Source organism: Sceloporus occidentalis, unplaced genomic scaffold (assembly GCF_023333645.1).
Source record: "Sceloporus occidentalis isolate IW3139 unplaced genomic scaffold, rSceOcc1.0.p SCAF_4, whole genome shotgun sequence".
Lineage (NCBI taxonomy): Eukaryota > Metazoa > Chordata > Lepidosauria > Squamata > Phrynosomatidae > Sceloporus > Sceloporus occidentalis.
This window is the reverse complement of record NW_028316984.1, coordinates 202,148,798-202,173,797: the sequence shown is the minus strand read 5'-3', so window position 1 is coordinate 202,173,797 and position 25,000 is coordinate 202,148,798.

The window sequence follows — 25,000 nt, the reverse complement described above, 5'->3', positions numbered from 1 at the left end:
TAGGGAGAACTTACACAATTTTGAGATACTTACATGATTCCAGTGAGGATTTTATCAAATCATAGAATCATAGAGTTGGAAGAGACCCCAAGGGCCATCCAGTCCAACCCCATTCTGCCATGCAGGAACTCTCAATCAAAGCATACCTGACAGATGGCCATCCATCCTCTGCATAAAGATCTCCAAGGAAACGGACTCCACTACACTCCAAGGGATCAAACCTAGAAGAAAGTGGGGCTGACTCATTTGTCCAGATTTGACAGTTTTGGCTGCTGCTCCAGAGACTAGGTTGTGGAGCAATGGATTCATGCTCAGGAAAAGAGATTCCACCTCAACATTAGAAAGAACTTCCTGAAAGTAAGAGATGTTCAACAGTGGAAGACACTGCCTTGGAGGGTGGTGGAGGTTTGGGAGGTTTCCTAACAAAGGCTGGATGGCCATCTGTTGGAAGTGCTTTCATGGAGTCTTCCTATATTTCAGAATGGGGTTGAACTTGATGGCCCTTGGGGTCTCTCCATTTCTATTATTCTTTGATCTTCATTCCACTAGAACAAGCGCACTCAGGGCTCAAAACAGCTCAGTGTAAACAGAACTCAAACTTGAACTGGCAGGTTTCATTTCTAATCCCCTCTTCCATTTCTAGTTTGCAAAACTGGGTTTGGAGTAGATACTACAGAGTGAAACATCATGATATAGGGGAACCAGGATAGATGTCCACTGTTCAGCAGCATTAGAAATTCTATACTAGATACGAGATACCTGCATTTTAGATATAATTTCCATGTATTTTTATATTGTTATATTGTTGTATGTATTGTTATATTGTTGTGCTGTGCAATGACCTTTGGTCAAAAGCAATAAAGTTTTGATTTGATGTTCAGCAGCAAGAGCTACCATGCTCCACAGAGCAAATCTCTCTGAATAGTGAAGAAGAGAGAAGACCATCCTTTGAAATTCTGTACATTTTGTGCATCCTTTAAGCCAAGCTCTGAATTCTTCTTTAAAGGCCTGGGAACATTCTCTATTACTGCAGCATTTCCTCTTCCACTTGCGGTCCTCATTGAGGCCTATCTTTCCCATACTAGGCTGGAATGGGAATCTCCGATTGTGATCAATGTTAATTGCAAGGGCTGGAGCTCAGTATTGTAGAAGAAAGGAGCTGATAAAGGGATAGAGGTTATCTTGACTTGCATACATGGATCTAAATAGAGAAACAGAGCATGGGAGTGGAAAGCCATTTTATCTCCAGGCTGTCATTAGGCAGAGAGAAGGGGATTCCACAAGGACTGGTTAATCTCTCCGTGTGCATCCAGCAGCCTCCACCATGATCTTATCAAGGGTAGTTGCTCACGGGAGACAAAAGAGTGCAGGAGCTTTCTGAGCAGAATGGTTGGTTGCAAGAATAGTTGGGTACGTAAGAGAAGCTAGCAGAGTTTTCATCATATGTATGAGCTAGTGAAACTTGCATCATATTCTAGGAGCCTCAGACTGCAGAAATAATGCAGTTTGACACCACTTCAACTGTCATGATTCAGTGTTACGGAATCCTGGGATTTGTAGTTTGTTGTGGCACCAGAGCTCTCTGACAGAGAAGGTTAAATATCTCACAAAAGTGCAAATCCCAAAATCCTATAGCACTGATCCATGGCAGTTAAAGTGGTGTCAAACTGCATTATTTCTGCATTGCAGATGCAGCCTCAGTCATCAACTGCCCTGTTTAGGCCTTGGAAACTAAGGGCAGATTTGGTGGCCTCTTTGATTGTGTCAGTCCAGCTCTAGCTCTCCTTTCTTTTCCACTTTTTGTTGTTATTAATTGACATCAAATCAGTTTTGACTTATGGTGCTCCTATGAATGAGAGACCTGTAAGTGGTCCAGTCATCCTTTGCCATGCTCAAGACTAGCAGAACCAGGACAGCAGTGGTTTCTTGGTCAAGTCAATCTAACTGCAGTGGAGTCTCCTCCTTTTCCTACTGGCTTCCACTATCCACAGCATTGCCATCTTTGCCAGTGAGTGATGTCTTCTCATGACTGCTCCAGAGACATGGAGCAATGGATTCAAGCTATAGGGAAAGAGATTTTGCATAAGCATTATGAAGAACGTCCTGACTTTGCAGGGCTGAATCATCATCTCCTAACCTGGAAAAAAAGGTAGTAGTGAAGAAGAAGAATTCCCTGCCTTCCAAATGTCCTTTAGGGGATATTACAGCCAAGGGTGCCAATTTATTTATTTTTTTACCTTCTTTGGGTCAACATCTGAATCACTTTTCCTGTAGTTAAAAAAAGGCCTCTTCTGGGCTATAGGGTGGTGAAGCCACTTTGGGTTTTATGGGAGATATCCAAGTTGCTGAACTAGTCCCAGAATCATAACAGAGACAAGGTAATGCCGTTTTTTAAAAAGCCATATACAAGTTAGATGAACCTATGCCACTAACAGAAGGCTGCCCTATCTTTGCACTATTCGGGCAGGGGCGGGGGGGGGGGGGGGTTGAGGACATTTAAAATTGACCTCTACCAAAAAAAAAAAAAAAAAACCCAAAACCCTACAGTTTGTGGGAAAATAACAGCACAGAAAATGAGATTTCACAAAGTGGTACGGAACAAATCTTGTGCAGGAGTGCATCTTGGGCAAAAGTGTGCCTTTTCTGCATGCTCTCTGTGCCCTGCTGGAAACATAACACAGATAACACAGTAGCAGCATGCAAAATGTCAAAGATCAGCACAAATTACAATGCATTCCTGCAGGGTTTTTTGAACCGGGTGCAGATTTACCTTGATTCTGCACAGTTGGAAATGAGCCTTGGGAGTCCAGGGCAAGAGAAGATATTTAAAATGATGCTCTGGTAAAGAAAAGGTTTAGAATCACAATAACAAAAAAAGACCGGCTGTTGAAGGAGTAGTTGCCCTGGACATAATGACTTGAGGGGTTAGATTCTGCTGGACTTAACACTCGTGATGGAATTAACATTTTTGCACCTCTGGAGACTTGTGGGAAAACATGCCCCTTCCCTTGAGCATCTAAACATCGGCAAGACTTTTCTCAGAAGTGTTTATAAAACAATACACTTATGGCCTGAATCTGTTGGGTTTCTCTTTTTAAAATACTGAAGTCCAAAGTAAATCCCACTAATTTCAGTGAGTGTTGTTGTTGTTGTTGGGTGCTTTCAAATTGAGTCCAATTTATGGCAACCCTATTCAGCAGTTTCTTGGCAAGATTTCTTCAGAAGAGCTTTTCACTATTGCCTTCCTCTGAGGCTGAGAGAGTATGGTTTTCTCACAATCAACTTCGCTGAGTGGAAATTCAAACCTGACTCTCCCAGAATCCTAGTCCAACACTCAAACTAATACACCGCACTGTCCAGAAACAGGATTGCATTAATTCCTACTCTGATTGCTCTTCATTGTTGTTATGTGCCTTCAAATTGATTCTGACTTATGCTTAAACTCCCCTGGAGTTTCCTTGGCAGGGTTTCTCCTGAAGAGCTTTATCGCTGTCTTCCTCTGAAGCGGAGAGAATAGGATTTGTTCAAGGTCACCCAGTAAGTTTCCATGGATGAGTCTGGATTTAAATCCTTGTCTCCTGAAGTCCTTGCCCAACACTCAACCCACTACACCACGCTGACTCAAAAGTATAAGTAACTTTTGTCAGCTCCATTTGTCATTGCCATGTGCCTCCAAGCTGAGTCTGACTTGCAGTGACCTTATCCAAGGGGCTGTTGGCCAGGTTTTTTCAGAAAAGATTGGTCATGGACTTCTTCTGAGGCAAAGGGTTCATCATGGTACCAACTTCGGTTGATACTGAAAGGACTTTGAAGGAGTGGTAATGCAATGGTAATCTTTCGTCTTGATTTCTGTAACACGCTCAACATGGGGCTACCCTTGTACCAAGTTCGAAAGCTTCAAGTAGTTCAAAATATGGCAGCCAGACTGGTCATCAGTTCATCAAGGTTCGGCCACATAACTCCAATTTTAAAAGATCTTCACTGGCTGCTGTTTAGCTTCTGGGCGCAATACAAGGTGTTGGTTACTACCTTTAAAGCCCTACATGGCTTGGGCCCGAGTTACTTGTGGGAACACCTCTACCTACATAATCTTAGAACATCGGGGAAGAGTTTGTTGGAATCACACACAACCAGACTAATTTCCACTTCCCAGAAAGCCTTTGCTGCAGCTGCTCCCAAACTCTGGAACAGTCTAAGAGATCTGTCTCACTCCCTCCTTGGAGGCCTTTAAGAGGGCAGTTAAGACGGATCTCTTCCAGCCAGCTTATCCACCTGATCTCTTATAAAACATATTCTTCTACCTCTTTGACCTAGATTGAAACATCTCTTTCCTCTTTCGCTTTGATAGTATCATTTTTGTTATCTATTTTTATATACTATTGTACTATATTACTGTTTTTATTGTTGTGATTTGCATTTATATATTTTATATTGTATTGGGTTGTAATCCCGCCTCGATCCACCCGGGAGAGGCAGGAAAATACAAATATTATTATTATCATCATCATCATCATCATCATCATCTACATTGTAGAAATACAGTGCGTCTGCGTCATACGCAGGCACACCTTACACAGCTTCCAGCATACACTAGAAACCACACCAGAAGGAGCAGCACTGCCGTGGACACAAGCCAGTCTGGAACGGATCCCCCACGTAAGGGAAGGGACGACTGTAATGCAGTTTGACCCCACTTTAACTGCTGTGGCTCCATCCTACAGAATCCGGGGATTTGTAGTTTGGTGAGGCGCCAGCACTCTTTGGTAGAGGAGGCTAAAGATTTTGTAAAGCTACAAACCCCAGGACTCCATAGCATGGAGCTGCAGCACTTAAAGTGCTGTTAAACTGCATAATTTCTACACTGTAGATGCACTCTGAGAGAGTGTGACTTGCTCAAGATTACCCAATGTATTTCCATGGCCAAGCAGAAAGTCGAACCCTGGTCTCCTGGAATCTTAGCCCAATTGTTCAAACCATTGCACCATGCTGCCTCTCAAGGTTTATTCAGAGGAGATTCACCCTTGCATTTGTTTAAGGCTGAGAGAGTGTGATTTGGCTACAGTCACCCTGTGGGTTTCAATGACTGAGCAGGGATTTGAACCACTTCTCCATGTTGGCTCTCAGTTCATCCCCAGGAAACTGGACGCGGGAACTACAGCCAAGACTAATTCTGATCTTGCTCCTTCTTTTTTGAAAGAAATATTGAGTTCATTTGATATCTTTGGGTCATTTTGTGAAAGGGAATTAACATTCAGCACACCTCTTATCCATACCTAAAATAGTCCTGATCTGCTCAGTTTGATGACCCCAGGGAGGTCTGTACTGACAAGAAGAAAAAGAATGAAGGCCAGCATTTTGCAATGGAAAGCATGCATGCAGAAAATCTGTACAAGAGAAGAATCAGGGAAAATAAGTCCCGTCTGTGACCAGAGTGACCAGAGATGAGATCCAGCTAGAAATACCCTCAGCACAATAAATCACAGGGAGTGAGTCTTGTTTGACCGAGCAAAATGGAAGCAGAGAGAGAAGCCGAAAGGGAAGCTGAGAAACTGAGATACAATTTATCTTTAAAATGTGTCAGTCACCACTCCACAACACAATGCTTCAAGCAAACATGCAAAAATGCATTAAAATCCAATAAGCAAAACTTCACAGCCAACGATGTCTTCAAGCAGGAAGCGTTTCCCTGAAAGACGAAGTGTGGAATGGCACCTTGACTGAATATTTTGTTGTCTAGGGATGGGAAGCAATGGTAATGGGCAGCTCTGGAATATACTGGAGCACTGAACAAAGAACAAAGGAACCACAAGGGCCATTTAGTCTAACCCCTGCCATGCAGGAATGCACAGCTGAAGCACCCCTGAAAGATACCCATCCAAGCAAAGAGACAGAGGGCAAAGCCAAGAAAGTCTTTTGAAGTAAGACCCAGAAATGTTATACTGTTTTAATATATTTTAAGCATTTTAATCTTTTAAATTGGATTTTAGTATTGAATTTGTTTTAATTAATGTAGTAATTTAATTCTACTTTAATATACTTTTTTTTTTACTAATTCAGTATACTATATGTTTTTAACTGTGTGGTATTTTTTAATGTTGTAAGCTGCCCTGAATCCCAGCCTTGGTAGAAGGGCGGGATAAAACTAAATATGATGATGATGATGATGATGATGATGATGATGATGATGATACTGCATGTTGCATCTGAGACAGGAGAAAGCATCAAGAGGAGCGTCATGTGATTTGAATGAGGAAAATGAGGACTGAGGTAAGACCATAGAAAAGAGGGAAGACAATTACAAGAAGCCAGGGCTGCATGTACACTGCAGAATTGATGCAGTTTCACACCACTTTAACTGCCATGGTTCAATGCTATGGAATTCTGGGATGTGCAGTTTGGCAAGCTAATCAGCCTTCTCTGTCAGAGAGCTCTGGAGTCACAACAAACTACAGAACCCAGGATTCCACTGGATAGAGCCATGACAGTTAAAGCGCTGTCAAATGGCATTAATTCAGCAGTGTGGCAGCCACCTAGATGAGACCTGTGCATGTATCTTCCATGCTATGCATTGAGAAAAGTTTGGATTCTCCCATTGGCACAGAATCCAAATAAAATTTTGCCAAATGGTCAAAGGAAGATGATCATTCTGGGCTGGCTTACTTGTGTCTTGGTGGACCAGAAATCCACATTTATTTCTTCACTCAAATATTTTCTTGGGTGTGTGGACACAACTGTGAACAGAAATGCTACCAGGTGAGCAACATCTGCCCATACCTTTCCCTGACCTGACATAGAAAGCACCTCTTCGTTTGAAGGCATGTCATCTCCACTTCATTTGAAGCCACTACCCTGCATTCCTACCAAAAAAAACCCTTCTGGTCTATAAGGCAGAACAGCTAGACAAGCAGGCACTTGGCTCCCTGGGGATGAAGGTACATGCCCACAGAAGGAGGCAGGCAACAATGGCTCTGATAATATTCGAAAGGAGCCACGCCCATGGTGCCTTGCTCCAAGCATTCAAAACAAAGCTAGACCTATTGCTGCTGGTTCCTCCTCTTTCAGAAGCAACTTTGGGATGCTGCCAGTCCTGTCACTTCTCCTGCTTTTTCCTTCCATGGTGGAAAGGGTAGTGGCAGTGCCATCTATTACCTTCTTCCTAAGGAGCCCTGTTGGCACAGTGGTTAAATGCTGATACTGCAACCACAACATTGTACGTTCTCCTATAAGAGGGCTCCAATGTCCACTCAACCTGCCGTCCTTTGGTAGGTCAGTAAAATGAGTACCCAGCCTGTTGGGGGCAATTGGCTTACATATTGTAAACCATTTAGAGAGTGCTAGTTCACTGACAAGCAGTAGAGAAATGTACTTGCTATTGGTATTATTTGGCTTGCAGGAAGACTGGGTGGATGGCTATGCTGTTGTGTGTTCCAGGCCTTCATAGTATATATGTGTTTGAGGGGCTATTCCCCACTGGCATTGCAGAGCTACCATACTGGCTGGTCCCCAAAACCGATCGTGTCCTTGTGGGTGGAAGCAAAGACATCAATAAAAAGAGGGTGATCAGTGCAGCTATTGCTCACAAGGTCTGCTGCTTAAGTGTCCACCACATTTGTTCTCATGAAAGGGCCATCTGTGGACATGAGCTGCTGCTGCTGCAAGTCTTACAAGGTCATAGAATCATAGAATCCTGAAGTTGGAAGTGACTCCATGGGGCATCCCATTCAACCCCCTTCTGCCACACAGGAAGACACTATCAAAGCCCTCCCTGGGACAGGTGTCCATCCAGCCCCTGTTTAAAAACCTCCAAAGAAGGAGATTCCACCACCCTCCGAGGCAGCATCTTCCACCAGTGAACAGCTCTTACTCTCAGGAAATTCTTCCTCATATTTAGATGGACTTATTTTCCTGTAGTTTGAATCCATTGCTCTGTGTCCTATTCTCTGGGACAGCAGAAAAAACTCTTGTTCCATCCTCAATATGACATCCCTTCAAATATTTAAGCATGTCACCCCTTAACCTTCTTTTCTCCAGGCTAAACATAACCAGCTCCCTAAGCCATTCCTCATAAGACTTTATAGTTTCCAGGACTTTCACCATTTTGTTCGCCCCCCTCTGGACACGCTCCGGCTTGTCAACATCCTTCTTCATTTCCAGGAGCATTCACAATGCCCTTATGCACCTGTTTGCTACCTGTCTCGATAGCAGGATCAGCCCTCCTCTTTGACTATTGTTCTGTTAATCCCTCCAAATCTCTGGCTCAGCATGCAAACAGAGGTAATGCATCTATTTTGGTTTCTGCATGGAAATTGTACCTCTCCGCTGGGTGTATCATCAACATGCTCAGCAGGGGCCAGAATCTTTTCTATTATTCCCCCCCCCCACCCTTCCTTCTCATTTCCAAATTGTGGGCTGTGACATTAAAATGGATTTATTACCACCCGAATCCAGCTTGCCTGCTTCTCCTGATCCGCCATTACGCTTGGACCCTGGTGGTTCTAATGATTTCCTTTTTCTGGAGGGACTCATTGCCATCTTTTACGATGCCTCATCTATTTTAATTTACTCTCACTCTTCCTCTTGCAATTGTCAGGGTTTTATTAGCCGGTTCCTTTCCCTCCCTCCTCTCCCCCTGAAGCACTGTGCATATTTGCAGCTAAAATTAAAACATTTTCCATTGCAAAGTGAGTGTGAGGTGTTGACCCCTTCTCTCCCCAAACATCTGCCTGCGTTGATGTCGGAATGCCGGTTGAATTGATGTATCAACCTTCTGATCTAGCAGCAAATGTGTTGAGAAAACTTCTCATGGCAGCTCTGAATATTTCCTCTAAAATTATCAGACAGGAGAAAAAAGCAGAACTTAAAAATGTATTAATTTTTAAAAAAATAGCCAGCACCAGAATAATCTGGGCCCTTGGGGATCCTGGGAGATGTAGCCTAAAAAAAGTAACTCTTCTAAGATTTGGAGAGAGAGAGAGAAAACCTGCTGTTGCTGTTATAAGTAGTATTAATATTATGCTGTCTTTCCTCCCAAAATTGGGACTCAAGGCAGCTTGCATTAAAAAAATTTTTAACTAAAACATACAAAAAGATGAACATTAAAAAGGGATTTTACTGTTGAAAAGATGTTGAATTACATTTAAAAAGCTATGTCGCCGGGCCCCGAGCCCCGTGGGCAGGGGAGGGTGGTCCCATGGGTTCCATGACACACAGTCTGGAGGCAGGCGGACGCTGCAAGTAACTTTAATATAACACAATCACAGGCCCGTGGGCAATAATAACAAGGCCAGTTACTTCACCGCCTAAACAAGAGACAAAACTAATGTCCCGATCACTGCAGGGCCAGCTTACTGTCCAGTTGACTTCACCAGGCTACGGCTGCCTACAGCGCCTCAGGTGCTGGGCCTTCCATGGCATCAGGGGCTTCCCTTTGAGTGCGGCCTTGGAGCCCACGCCGTGGTGGCCAGCACCTCCCTCTGATATCCCACAACAAACAAGGACCAGGGTTGATTACCGGACATGCTTGATAAGGCTCCGGGTCATTCCCCGTGGGATGCATGCAAGAGGTCCACCAACTTTCTACCGAGGGTCGCGGCTCCGTACTTCTTCCCAGGCCTGTCCTGCAGCCCCATAGGTACCGCCGGTTGATTTCCGCCGAGAAAGCGTCGCAAACCCTCGCTTCCACTTCTGCCTCGTGGCCTGTTTCACCTTCACCCCACGGCATTTCTGGCCCCACGCGTTCCATCCTCCTCCCCCCCCCCCCCGGCCTCCAGTGTTTCTCCTTTTCTATCTCCTCGCCCTGCTCCTTCCTTGGCCTTCGCCTGAGGCCCAGCTGCTTCGCCACCCGCGTGCCCTCCTTCCCCGCTTCGGGCTCCTTCTGGGTCCTCCAGGGCCTCGTCCTCCAGAGTGGGACCCCAACCCGATTGCTCACCCTCCTCCACCCTCTGACAAGCTAAAATACTATTTAAAAGGTTTTTAACAACTTTTAAAACAACTCAGTCTAAAACAGTACAGCCCATTTGTTAAAATCTTTCTGTTTTAAAAGCCTGCCTGAATAAAATAAATAAATAAAATAATAAAATTTTTATTTATACCCCGCCCTTCCAAGCGATCAGGGCGGCTTACAAGAGCACCAAGGTGCAAACATCATACAAGGTTAAAAACAGCCAAAACCATAAACATAATAACAATCCTTAAAAGCAATAAAAAGCCCCTTAGCCCAACCTCACGGCCACGAGAGAGGAGGGAGGCCCATAGGATATTTAGTCGGGGAATGCCTGATTAAATAGGAAGGTTTTAAGACCCTTCCTGAATTGGGCCAGGGTGGTAGATGAGCGGAGCTCGATGGGCAGCGTATTCCAAAGGGCTGGGGCAGCTGTGGAAAAGGATCTTCTGGCAGTAACAGCCAACCTGGCCCCAGGCACCTTCAGGAGTTGCTGCCCAGATGTTCTGAGGGTGCGAGGCGGAATGTACGGGGAGAGGCGGTCCTTCAGGAAACCTGGGCCCAAGCCATTTAGGGCTTTATAGGTAATAACCAACGCCTTATATTGAGCTCGGAAGCGGACGGGCAGCCAATGGAGATCTTTAAGCACAGGTGTTATATGGCTGGTCCTGGGGACACCAGTGACCAGCCGCGCTGCCATGTTCTGCACCATTTGCAGCTTCCGAGTTTGGTATAAGGGTTGCCCCATGTAGAGTACATTGCAGAAATCCAGTCTCGAAGTTACCAGAGCATGTACGATAGTTTCAAGGTCCCTCTGGGCCAGGTATGGGCGCAGCTGGCGAATCAGCCGAAGCTGATAACAGGTACTCCTGACCGTCGCATTCACCTGAGCAGTCAGGTGAAGGGACGAGTCAAGAAGCACCCCCAGACTGCGCACGGAGTCCTTCACAGGGAGCGTGACCCCGTTCAGGACAGGTGGAACCACCGCCATTCGTGGACCAGGGGAACCTATCACCAGTACCTCCGTTTTCTCTGGATTAAGTTTGAGTCGGTTTTCCCTCATCCAGCCCATTACTGACTCTAGACAGGCCACGAGAGGAGAGACGCCATCCCCGGTCACTGCATCAGTCGGAGACATAGAGAAAATAATTTGGGTGTCATCAGCGTACTGATAACCCCGCGCCCCATGTCTCCGGATGATCTCTCCCAGCGGTTTCATGTAAATGTTAAATAGCATGGGAGACAGAATGGCTCCTTGAGGGACCCCGGTTTTAAGGGCCCGCTCGCTGGAGCACACGTCTCCCAGCTGCACCATCTGGGACCTCCCAGAGAGGTAGGAGCGGAACCACTGGAGCGCAGTGCCCCCGATTCCCACCTCTGCCAGGCGCCCCAGAAGGATACCATGGTCTATGGTATCGAAAGCCGCTGAGATGTCCAAGAGCACCAACAGGGACACGCTTCCCCCATCAATGCTCAGACGGAGATCATCGACCAAGGCGACCATGGCCGTCTCAACCCCGTGACCCGCCCGGAAGCCAGTTTGAAATGGGTCCAGATAATCCGTTTCATCCAAGACCGCCTGAAGCTGGATCGCAACCGCCCTCTCGATCACCTTTCCCAAAAATGGTAGCAGCGAAACAGGCCGATAATTATTATGAACCAGGGGGTCAAGGGAGGGCTTTTTTAGGATCGGTCTTACTATGGCCAATTTAAGATCCGATGAAAAGGGTTCTAGCCATCTGCCAAAAGGACACCAAGGAGGCATCTCCACAGTGGCATTGTGTGGTCTCTATAATTTTGATTAATGGGGACCCAATGAATGGCAGCTTTCCAACAGATCCCCGTCAGAAACCTGTTAGACATATTATGCATGTGTAAATTCCTTTACAGAAGTGGTTTGACATTTTAATCCACCGTGGAACAGTAATGTTGGCTCCAGTTTGGAAAAGTGGAGCTATGTAGCTACAGTATTACCATTGTGTATGGTTATGCACTGTACATGATTTGTGTTGCACATATTTGTGCACTGTGCCTGAAGCACAATATGCATACAGTGATGTATGTGCATTTAGTTGCACATCTGATTGTACAGCATCACAATCCACAAAGGAAGTAGCACTGAGCAGCCCAACATAACTCTGTGAGTATAAAGCCACACTCAGATGTAGAACCTGAGCCCCTGTTGTTAACAGCCCTGCTCAGGTCTTGCAAATTCAGGGCAGCAGCCATGGCTTCCTTGGTGGTATCAATCCACCTGTAGTGTTCTTTCCAATCTTTCTCACAGCCTTCAGCTGTCCTCACTATTCTTGTCTTTTCCAAGGAGTTGTGTCTAGGTGAATAGAGAAGGAGAATGAACTGCTGACTAGGGAGGTCCATGAACCATAATGAAATGTAAGTAAATGGACAGAACAGTTTTGTTGTTGCAAGCCTGCAATGTAATATTATGTCTCCAGTTGCTTTTCACTCTGTTGGATGGAGACAACAAAGCACTGTTACATAGCTTTCTGCTGCTTCAGAGACTAGGGCACAGAGCAGTGGATTGAAACTACAGGAAGAGATTCTACCTGAATATTAGGAGGAGCTTCCTGATAGTAAGAGATGTTTGATAGTGGAAGATGCTGCTTCAGAAGGTGGTGGAGTCTCCTTCTTTGGAGATTTTCGAACAGATGATGGATAGCAATAGCAATAGCAAGTACATTTCTATACCGCTTATCAGTGCACTTAAGCACTCCCAGAGGCCGTTATCACATGAGGGAAATGTACCCCCATCCCAAAGGAAAGGGAAAGTAGACCCAGTTCAAAAGTAAGCCAATTCACATGATAAATTATCACACGTGAAGAGCGAAATTGTGGTCATTCCAAAGGCAAAGCGGAGTGAGTGCAAAATAAATTATCACAACAGTACATGCCATGCGAATTCACCAATACAAATTGGCACCCTTGGGCATGCTCAGTGGGGCTCTGAACACATCGTGAACCTTTACACTTCTGGGGTGAAGAAGGGGCCCACTTCCTGTTTCCTGTTTCATGTGAATGCTAGCTTCACGTGAATGATTGCTTCATGTTTCTTTTTCTCCATGCATATATGTACGGGGGGCAAGTGGAAGCACACACACACACATATATTTGTGTGCGCACATACATATGCATGCACACATAACCCCCCCCCCCTCTCCAATAGGCCACGGGTCTCTCCCAAATGGCCGACCTTCCCTTCCTTTATCTTCCCTTCAGGAAGAAACCGAAAGGAAGACAAGCAAAGGGAAGGCGGCTGCCATTCATTTGGGAAAGTGAGGCAATGCTTCCCAGAGTTCCCTCTGGGATACATCAATGGCATTCTCCCAAATGGGCAACCTTCCCTTCCCCTTCTGTTCCTTGCCGGGAATAGAGGGCTCTCCACCTGGCAAGGAATGGAAGGGGAGGGAAAGCGAAGGGAAGGTTGCCCATTTGGGAGAATGCTGCCGATGCATCCCAGAGGGAACTCTGGGAAGCATCGGCCTTACTGTCCCAAATGGGTGACAGCTGACCTTAACTTTGCTTGTCTTCCCTTCTGTTTCTTCCTGAAGGGAAGACTAACAAAGGGAAGGGAGCTGTGGCCTATGCATCCCAGAGTTCCCTCTCGAGTGACAGCCAACCTTCCCTTTGCTCTATTCCCTTCGGTTTCTTCTCAGGTGACAGCTCGGGTGCACACATACATATTCATGCACACATCCCCCCATGGGCGAGCCATGGACATGGGTGGGCATATACGTATATGGAAATATAAACATATATATATATACAGTCATCCCTCAATATTTGCGGCTTTGATATTTGCGGATTTGATTATTCACGGATTTCATTAATATGTTCTCTCTAGGACTGTCTAGGTCCTCCAGTGCAACTCTGTGGTCAATGTTAACTAAAAGTTGCACTGAAAGACCATTTGTAGCTACTCCAGTGTCATTCTATGGTCAGTGTATGTTGGACATTGACCACAGAGTTGCACTGGAGGACCTAGAGATTCCTAGGTGTCCTTTCAGGTAAAAACAGTGTTTTTGTTATTTGTGGTTTTTCCATATTCACGGGGGTCTTGTTCCTCTAACCCTAGCGAATATGGAGTGACAACTGTATATATATGTATCTGATCAGTTGCTGCTCCCAAGGTGATTGGGTGCAAAGGGAGCAGTGACCAATATTGGTTGTTTTAAATTTGCAGTATAACAGTAGACCTAATATCAACAAATTGGCATGGGTCACCCAAGAGGAAAGGGAGCAACAGCCCAAGTTTGGAGACCACTGGTCTAGTTGAAACTACCTACAATTGCATTGCCGTTTTTGGCTGCTAAATCACACGGTTGGCTCATGTTTAGCTTGTGGTCTACTAAGACTCTGAGATCCTTTTCAGATGTATGGTTGTCACGCCAGTTGTCACCTATCCCTATACTTGTTCATTTTTATTTTTTCTGTCCAACCTTCTGCCAGGTATTTGGTCTAATGATTGAATTTAAGGTCATGGTTTGGATCTAGCTAGGAAGAAGGGATGTTCTCTCACTAGTATTTGGCTCTTGTTTTAACAGCAATAGAATTTTCAGCTGCTGCATGAAGTTTTTAGTTTTCATAGAATCATAGAATCATAGAATCATAGAATCGTAGAGTTGGAAGAGACCACTAGGGCCATCCAGTCCAACCCCCTGCCATGCAGGAAATCCAAATCAAAGCATCCCTGACAGATGGCCATCCAGCCTCTGTTTAAAGACCTCCAAGGAAGGAGACTCTATCACCCTCCGAGGAAGTGCATTCCACTGTCGAACAGCCCTTACTGTCAGGAAGTTCCTCCTAATGTTCAGGTGGAATCTCTTTTCCTGTAGCTTGCATCCATTGTTCCGGGTCCTGTTCTCTGGAGCAGCAGAAAACAAGCTTGCTCCCTCCTCAATATGACATCCTTTCAAATATTTAAACAGGGCTATCATATCACCTCTTAACCTTCTTTTCTCCAGGCTAAACATCCCCAGCTCCCTAAGTCGTTCCTCATAGGGCATGGTCTCCAGACCCTTCACCATTTTTGTCGCCCTCCTTTGGACACATGGCTCCAGTTTCTCAACGTCCTTTTTGAATTGTGGTGCCCAGAACTGGACACAGTATTCTAGGTGGGGCCTGACCAATGCAGAATACAGTGGCACTATTACTTCTCTTGATCTAGACACTATACTTCTATTGATGCAACCTAAAATAGCATTGGCCTTTTTAGCTGCTGCATCACACTGTTCACTCATGTTCAACTTGTGGTCTACTTGGACTCCTAGATCCCTTTCACACGTAGTTTCATTCAGCCAGGTGTCACCCATCCTATATCTGTGCATTTTATTTTTCCGCCCTAAGTGCAATACCTTACATTTCTCCATGTTGAATTTCATTTTGTTAGCTTTGGCCCAGCTTTCTAGTCTATTCAGGTCATTTTGAATCTTGATCCTGTCCTCTGGGGTATTAGCTATTCCTCCTAATTTGGTGTCATCTGCAAATTTGATAAGTATGCTCCCAATTCTGTCATCCAGGTCATTGATAAAGATGTTGAATAGCACTGGGCCCAGGACAGAGCCCTGTGGGACCCCACTGGTCACTTCTCTCCAGGATGAAAAGGAGCCATTGTTGAGCACCCTTTGGGTTCGGCCGGTCAACCAATTACAGATCCATTTAACAGTTCCTTTGTCTAGCCCACATTTTACAAGCTTGTTTGCAAGAATGTCATGGGAAACCTTGTCAAAGGCCTTACTGAAATCAAGATATACTATATCCACAGCATTCCCTTCATCTACCAAGCTGGTAATAGTATCAAAGAAGGAGATCAGATTTGTCTGGCATGACTTGTTTCTCTGAAACCCATGTTGACTTTTTGTGATTATGGCATTGCCTTCTAGATGTTCACAAACTCTCTGTTTAATGATCTGCTCTAGAATATTTCCTAGAATTGATGTCAGACTAACTGGACGATAATTGTTGGGATCCTCTTTTTTCCCCTTTTTGAAGATGGGGACAACGTTTGCCCTCCTCCAGTCTGCTGGGATCTCTCCTGTTCTCCAGGAGTTTTCAAATATGATTGCCAATGGCTCCGATATTACTTTTGCCAGTTCTTTTAATACCCTTGGATGGAGTTCATCTGGTCCCGGAGACTTAAATTCATTTAGATTAATAAGGTGTTCCTCTACTATCTCTTTACTTATTCTGTGCTGAAATTCCCCTATTCTGTCCTCTGCTCCATTATCCTCAGGTTGAGCACCCTTTGCCTTTTCTGAGAAGACTGAGGCAAAGAAGGTGTTGAGTAATTCTGCCTTTTCTCTGTCTTCTGTTAGCATTTTGCCATCTTCTCCACGCAGTGGCCCTACCGTTTCCTTCTTCTTCCTCTTGCTGCGGACATATCCAAAAAAGCCCTTTTTATTGTTCTTAACCTCTCTAGCAAGCCTGAGTTCATTCTGCGCTTTAGCTTTTCTGACTTTACCCTACACATGCCTGCTATTTCTTTGAATTCCTTTTTCGTGATTTCCCCCTTTTTCCATTTCTTATACATGTTCCGTTTCAAACTTAGCTCCGTTGAAAGTTCCTTAGTCATCCATCCTGGTTTCTTGAGACACCTCCCATTTTTCTTTCTCACTGGAACTGTTTGAAATTGTGCCTTCAGTATCTCCCTTTTGAGAAAGTCCCATCCGTCCTGAACTCCTTTATCTTTTAGTATTTCTGACCATGGAATCGCCCTCAATACTTCTCTAAGTTTACTGAAATCCGCTCTCCTAAAGTCTAGGATGCGTGTCTGACTCTGCCTGGCTTCTCTTCTCCATTGTATAACAAACTCCAGGAGAACATGGTCACTTCCACCTAAGGATCCCACCACTTGCACCCCATTAACCAAGTCATCCTTGTTGGTTAGGATCAGATCTAAAATAGCTGACCCCCTTGTTGCCTCTTCCACCTTTTGGACCATGAAATTGTCTTCCAGGCAAGTGAGGAATTTGCTAGGCCTTGAGGATTTTGCTGAGTTTGACTTCCAGCAAATATCAGGATAGTTGAAGTCGCCCATCACTACTACATCTCTCTTTTCTGACTGTGTGGTCATCTGTTCTAGAAAGATATCATCCAATTCCTCAGTCTGATTTGGGGGTCTGTAGTAGACTCCCACCGTAACACCCTTGTTGTTTCCCTCCCCTTTGATTCTTATCCAGATGCTCTCCACCTGGCTTCCATGATTGATGTCCAGGATCTCTTCATTGGTGTCTGACATATAGTGCTATTCCTCCTCCTTTCCTGTTTGGCCTATTTCTCTTAATAAGGTTAAACCCCTCTATTTCCACATTCCAATCATGAGACTCATCCCACCAGGTTTCAGTGATGCCTATTATATCATATTTGCTTTGTTGTACTAGGAGTTCGAGTTCATCTTGCTTATTTCCCATGCTCTGTGCATTAGTGTACAGACATCGCAGACCATGGTTCCCTTTTACTTGCTGCCTGTGCAAGTTTTTTTGCCTCCCACTGTTGGGTCCTTGCACTGTTTGCCTTGTTTCCTCTATGTCAGTTTGACTATTTTCGCCATCCCTTTCGCCTTCCTTAATATTGTCTCCCTTCCCCTCGGAACTCAGTTTAAAGCTCTCCTGATCAAGTTCTTGAGACTGTTGGCAAAAACATTTCTTCCAACTGGCGTGAGATGCAACCCGTCTGTTGCAAGAAGTCCCTCCTCATGGAACCGCAGCCCATGATCGAAGAATCCAAATCCTTCTCGGCGGCACCATCTGCGAAGCCAGTTGTTCACATCTGCTATTTTCCTCTCCCTTCCTGGACCATGCCCTTCAACTGGCAGAAGAGACGAGATGACAACCTGTACATCCATTCCTTTCAGCTTCCTACCAAGCACCTCGTAATCCCTTTTGATGTTCTGAATGCTGTGTCTTGCAGTATCATTAGTTCCCACGTGGACCAAAAGGAAGGGGTATTGGTCAGTAGGCTTGACCAGTCTTGTCAGCCTCTCTGTCACATCACGGATCTTTGCACCTGGAAGACAACACACCTCTCGAGACATCTTGTCAGGCCTACAAATCACTGCTTCTGTACCCCTCAGCAAGGAGTCCCCCACTACGACCACACGCCTCCTACGAGGCTTAGCAGCGACTGTTCCCTCGGGTGGGACTCTCAGGCTCCCCTGCTCTGTCCCAGAAGTCTGTCCATGCTGCTCTTCTTCATCCTCCTTGATAAGGGAAAGAGCTTCGAATCGATTCTCTAGCTGCAAGCTCCCTGAACAATTCCTTCTTGGCTTACTTCTCTTTGTGACATTCCTCCAGCTGTCTGCCTCCTCTGTTTGGCAAGTGACCTCTTCCACCCTAGCATCTTCCTCTGCGTGGTACTCATCCAAGATGGTTAGTTCTATTGTGTCCAGGAAATCCTCTTGTTCCCTAATATGCTGAAGTGTAGCTACTCTGGACTCCAGCTGCTGCACTTTCTCCTCCAAGAGTGCTACCAACTTGCACTTGGTGCATGTGAAGTTCTCCACTTCTGTAGGCAAGAAGAGAAACATCCCACAAGAGTTGCAGGTGACTGCGGCAGATCCCTCGTTGTCCATACTGCAAAGTCTTTAGTAATAAATATAACAGTCAATCTACTGGGAATACTTCTTTAAAGGTAAGTACTGGCTGCTATCTTACACTTAAAGGGAAGGTTCTGTTCAATATCTGATTTTAACCTGATGCCACTTGAGCAGAGTTGTTGAGTTAAAGAAAACGAAAATTCTCTCTCTCTCTGGCCGGACTGTTCTGGAAGGCTCTGGAAGTTGGTATATAAAGCTAGTCTGCTAGCTCCGCCCCCTTGTGACTCACAGATGTGACTCACAGAAGCTCCGCCCCTTCAGCAACGAGCACACGTTGAGCACAAGTCGAAGAGTTTGAAATGCAATGATTAGTTAAACTAAGCTCTTAGCTACTACTAACAGGCAGAAGAGAAAACATTCACTCATATTTTCTATATATACATTCTCCGGAGACTGAGGAGGAATGGAAAGATTCCAGGCTTTCAGTCGTATTTGTCTTCCATTTTTCCTTCAGGGGAGCAAAAATGGGGACTCGCCCCAGTTTGCTCTTGGAAAAAATCCCTAGAGGAGGACTAGGCTAAGATAGAGACTTTTATGTATTCCCATCTTACTTGACATTTACCCAAAACTACTCAATAGAAATGGAAATTGTGAACATCCATTAGATTTTCTATGGTATCTCCTGAGTGGAGAGATCAAATGCAGTATTCCACTTTTGCTGAAAATGAGGGCATTGTCTTCCTCTGTAAGAAATCTGATGCACACTTTAACTTTTCCCCAACTGGTGAAGACTGGTCTACAATGGTCCATGTCTTCCAAAGCCTCCAACATTAAAGGAAAACCTTCCAAAGATAAGAGTGACAGATTGAACATTACTTTAAGAAATTCACTAGGTGAGTTATTAACACTACAGATGACTATTTATCGACTTTCTCTCTCTCTTTTTAGCCAGGGGATTCAAATATATTGCCTTTCTGTGGCCAGTTTTCTTAAAACAAGCACCTAATGAGGACAGAAACAGAGAGTTACGGCAAACCAGAGGCCATAAAGCACATTATTTTTAATCAACAATGCTACAAGTGAGACAGTGCCTTTTGTGTTGAGGTTGGAGGGGGACAAAAGCCTGATTTAAAATCCTTGATGGGATGTAGTGAGTCAAAAAACCAACAGAAAGCATAAACCTGGTTAGTATTTACAGTATTCTGTTTCACACATAAGTCTATATATAACCACAGTTTATGGGTCTAATGGTGTCTCTTCTGGAGATATCTGCCCATGGAGTGATTATTGGGATGTGTAATTGACTTTGATGGATGTCAAAAATGGGTAGGAAACGCTAATCTCTAAACGCTAATCCAGATCACCAGATCAGGGGCTCTGGGAAATTGCAAAACTGAACACAGTACTGCCTACAATCTCTCTTTGGTATCAGGAGCTATGTGACATCAAAGTGAGGACCATCTAATTTGTGTTCAACTGCCCCAGTGAAATGTCAGTGGTTTGGGTTTCAGCTTTGAAAACTCCTGTCCACTTTGACCAATGGTCAGCGTTTCTGAGATCTGAAGTTCAAAACAGCTGGAGGACCAAAGACAGAGAGCTGGTGGCATTTGGCCCTCCAGATGTTTTGGTTACAGTTCTTTCTCGTTCTTTCTCGGGGAGTCTCAAGTTCAAAACATCTAGAAGGGAGTAGAAGATGTGGTCCTAGGATTGCATGTGGCAACCAAGGAAACTCATACTCTCTTAGCCTCAGGGGAAGACAAAGGTGAACCATTTCTGAACAAATCTTACCAAGAAAACCCTGTGATAGCATCACCTTAGGGCCACCACAAGTCAGAAATGATTTGAAGGCACATAGCAACAGAGTGACACATAGCCTGGACCTAAGATATATAGATGTTTTAGGTCATAAGCAGAACTTAGAATTGTGTCAAGAGACAGACTAGCAGGCAGCAGAACTGTTGTAGCCAGAGAGTTGTATGGTCCTTTAATCTGCATTCTGGCTGTACCCAAAAAAGTTTCCAAACACTCTTTAAAGTCAACTCCACATAGAGGGCATCACAGTAATCCAAATGGGATGTAACCCAGAAATGAAGGGAATATCCGAATCATACAATCACGGAATGGTAGAGTTGGAAGAGACTCCAAGGGTCATCCAGTCCAACCCCATTTGGCCATTCAGGGAGACACAATCCAAGCACTCCTGACAGATGACCATCCGGCCTCTGTTTAAAAACAGCCTCCAAGGAAGGAGACTTCACCACACTCTGAGGCAACATCTTCCACTGCCAGATAGCTCTTACCATCAGGAAGTTCTTCCTAATGTTTTTGCAGCATCTCTTGTTCCTATAGTTTGACTCTACTGCTCTATATCCTAGTCTCTGAAGCAGAAGAAAGCAAGCTTGCTCCATCCTCAATATGACCTCCCTTGCAAGCATGTCCCCCCGCCCCCTTTAACCTTCTCTTCTCCAGGTTAAACATCCTTCTTAGTTGAAGGAATATTTCCCAGTTCTCTTTCAGTGAGATTATTGGCAATAATCTTTGAGAACTCCTGGAGAACAGGAGCCCTCGGGCCCTCCGTTCTGGTAGTCAAAGTCTGCTGTCTCAGCCCAGGATTTCCTCTGCCCCATCCCAGATTCGCCCCTTTTCACTCGCTGCCCCTCACTCCTGGAACCTTCTTCCCCCGTGAACAAGAGCCATCACTTCTTTAACCAACTTCAAAACGGAGTTGAAAACCATCCTGTTCAGAGAAGCCTTCCCAGGCATTGCATAATTGTCGCTTACTATTTGATGTTCTTTTGGTGCCTGTTTATTAAACCATTTCCTGTATTGCTATGTACTGTATATGTATTATCCTACTTGAGAGTATGTATTTTCCCTGGAAGAAGATTAACCATCCATTATGAAGCCAAGCCCTCCCTCCAGTCCATCTGCCTTGGTCCAGGCCTCGGAGGTAGAGAGGAACTGCTGGACCTCTTACCCTTTCCCTCCACCACTCCCTTCTCCTTCTGTGTCATGTCTTTTTAGATTGGAAGCCCGAGGGCAGGGAACCGTCTAACTAAAAAGATTGTATGTACAGCGCTGTGTAAATTTACAGCGCTTCATAAATAAAGGTTAATAATAATAATAATAATAAGAAATTCCAGCAGACTGGAGGAGAGCAAACGTTGTCCCCATCTTCAAAAAGGGGAAAAAAGAGGATCCCAACAATTATCGTCCAGTTAGTCTGACATCAATTCTAGGAAAGATTCTGGAGCAGATCATTAAACAGAGAGTCTGTGAACATCTAGAAGGCAATGCCATAATCACAAAAAGTCAACATGGGTTTCAGAGAAACAAGTCATGCCAGACAAACCTAATCTCTTTCTTTGACAAAATTACCAGCTTGGTAGATGAAGGGAATGCTGTGGATGTAGTGTATCTTGATTTCAGTAAGGCCTTTGACAAGGTTTCCCATGACATTCTTGCAAACAAGCTTGTAAAATGTGGGCTAGACAAAGGAACTGTTAAATGGATCTGTAATTGGTTGACCGGCCGAACCCAAAGGGTGCTCAACAATGGCTCCTTTTCATCCTGGAGAGAAGTGACCAGTGGGGTCCCACAGGGCTCTGTCCTGGGCCCAGTGCTATTCAACATCTTTATCAATGACCTGGATGACAGAATTGAGAGCATACTTATCAAATTTGCAGATGACAACAAATTAGGAGGAATAGCTAATACTCCTGAGGACAGGATCAAGATTCAAAATGACCTGAACAGACTAGAAAGCTGGGCCAAAGCTAACAAAATGAAATTCAACACAGAGAAATGTAAGGTACTGCACTTAGGGCAGAAAAATGAAATGCACAGATATAGGATTATGGGGGAGACCTGGCTGAATGAAACTACATGTGAAATGGATCTGGGAGTCCAAGTAGACCATAAGTTGAACATGAGTCAACAGTGTGATGCAGCAGCTAAAAAGGCCAATGCAATTTTAGGCTGCATCAATAGAAGTATAGCATCTAGATCAAGGGAAGTAATAGTGCCACTGTATTCTGCTCTGGTCAGGCCCCACCTGGAATATTGTGTCCAGTTCTGGGCGCCACAATTCAAAAAGGACATTGAGAAACTGGAGCGTGTCCAAAGGAGGGCAACTAAAATGGTGAAAGGTCTGGAAACCATGAAGCCCTATGAGGAACGACTTAGAGAGCTGGGGATGTTTAGCCTGGAGAAAAGAAGGTTAAGAGGTGATATGATAGCCCTGTTTAAATATTTGAAGGGATGTCATATTGAGGAGGGAGCAAGCTTGTTTTCTGCTGCTCCAGAGAACAGCACCAGGAACAATGGTTGCAAGCTCCAGGAAAAGAGATTCCCCTCAACATTAGGAGGAACTTCTGGACAGTAAGGGCTGTTGGACAGTGGAACAAACTCCCTCGGAGTGTAGTGGAATCACCTTCCTTAGAGGTTTTTAAACAGAGGCTGGATGGCCATCTGCCGGGTATGCTTTGATTGTGATTTGCTGCATGGCAGAAGGGGTTGGACTGGATGGCCCTTGCGGCCTCTTCCAACTCTATTATTCTATGATTCTATTATTCTATGAGAGTCAATTCTCAATTCCATCTTTTCCCTCAGTCACTGCAGCATCAAGCCGCAGTTTGCAAGTGTGAGAATGAGAAAAACCACGACCAAGTACCAAAGTCAAGGTTTTCATCTCCTTCAGCATCAGCTCAGGCTGTTTCAGCTCTCCTAGTGCCGTGTAACCCAGGGCACAAGTCGAGTGGTAAAACAACAAAAGATGAAATAGTGAGGGAAAAACACATGACGTGAGCATGAATCACCTCTTGGAGTAGTGAGACACTTAAACATATGAATCTCTTCTGCAATAGAATTGAACCTTTTGGGCATACTCTGCCATTGTTATTCCTCTGCAGCCGAACATATAAAACTAATGTCTGAGCACAGAAAGCTACTTTATTCTGGGTCACAACTTTGACCTTTCTAAACTGAGGTTGTCTAGCCCTGTTCTACAATCATAGAAACAACGAGCCATAGAACTGAAAGGAACTGCAGAGGCCAACTAGTCCAAGCCCAGTCAGTGCAGGAATACACCACTAAAGCTGAAAGATCCACACTTGGTTTTGAAGGGCTCCGATGAAGGAGAGTCCACTACCTCGATGCCTCATCATTTCTGCAGTGAGGACTGGGTGTTGCTTGCCTTTCTCTATGTTGCTTTGTCCACTTTAGCTCATTTACCCTGAGTATTGCAATGTTTATATGCTCCATTTCTTGTTTGACTATGTATAGCGTCCCCTGATTCATGCTTCACACATTCCATGTCCCTATACTATGGGTTGTGCAGCTTCAGACTTTCTGATTGCCTCTGAACATGTCAGCAACTGAACATCCTTTCGGCTTGAGTCCATTTGAAACCTCAGCCAAAGCACTACCCATTGTTGTCCTCTACTCTATCCCAGTCGCTCGTAGAGTATCATCTGCCATGGGACTCTCATCTTCTGGCACCATCTCTTGTTTCATTTTGGATTGTCTCATCATGGGATTTCATGGTTAAAAAAATAATTTAAAAGGGGTTTACCATGCCTTCTTCTGCGCAGTACTAAAAACCATTAGCTGTGGTGTCACTGCCATAGTCTCTGACAGATTCTCCACCAGTGTCACACCCCACTACTGCTGCTGCCCAGTAGCTGTTTGGCAAATTTCAACCAGCTCCTCAACAAATGCCTGTCTGACATGGGGAACCCTACCAGCAGCACTGCACAGCCTCTGGCCGCAAAGGAGCACACAATCCCACCACCACAGAAAGGCAGATCCATAGTGGGACCCCTAGAGATGGTGACCTCAGTAGCGCTGGTGTCACCCGACGCGGTAACTCATAGTGTCACCCCCTCATTGACCTCTTCTCATACAACACCCATACAGAACCCTTGGTAATATTTTTGGTACTAATTTACTCATAAATCGTAATTCATCAAATCTAATGGTAATAGTTGTGACATAAACAACTGGCAAAATTAAAATGATATTTAAAATTACAATATCATATACACAGAAATAAATGTGTTTACATATACATAGTTTCATGTGATTAAAGTGAAATTTGGTAAAATGTGATATTTTTCAAGAAAGTTTGAGAAAATTTAAAAATTTAATTTTGAAATTTTTAATTTTAATTAAAAAAAAAAGCTTGGGCCTATCTCCTCTCACTGAGCCTCACACTATCAGAGTTTTAAAGAGATAAAGGCAAATGCCATAGCCTCTTTGTGTCAAAATAGAGATGTCTGAGGAGCAGTTGTGTCACCACCTCCTTAGAGTGTCACCTGGTGCAGTCCCCCCCACACACACACACACACCTGCACCCTCCTAGTGACGCCACTTCCTAGACATAGCAGAATTTGAGAATGGAAGCTCTGAGATCTGTGTATGTACGTGCTAATATAGGGGCTAGACAGACATGGAGAAAGGGGTGGCGTCTCGCCGCCCCTTTCTGCCCCTGACGGAGGCCACAGCAACCAAAC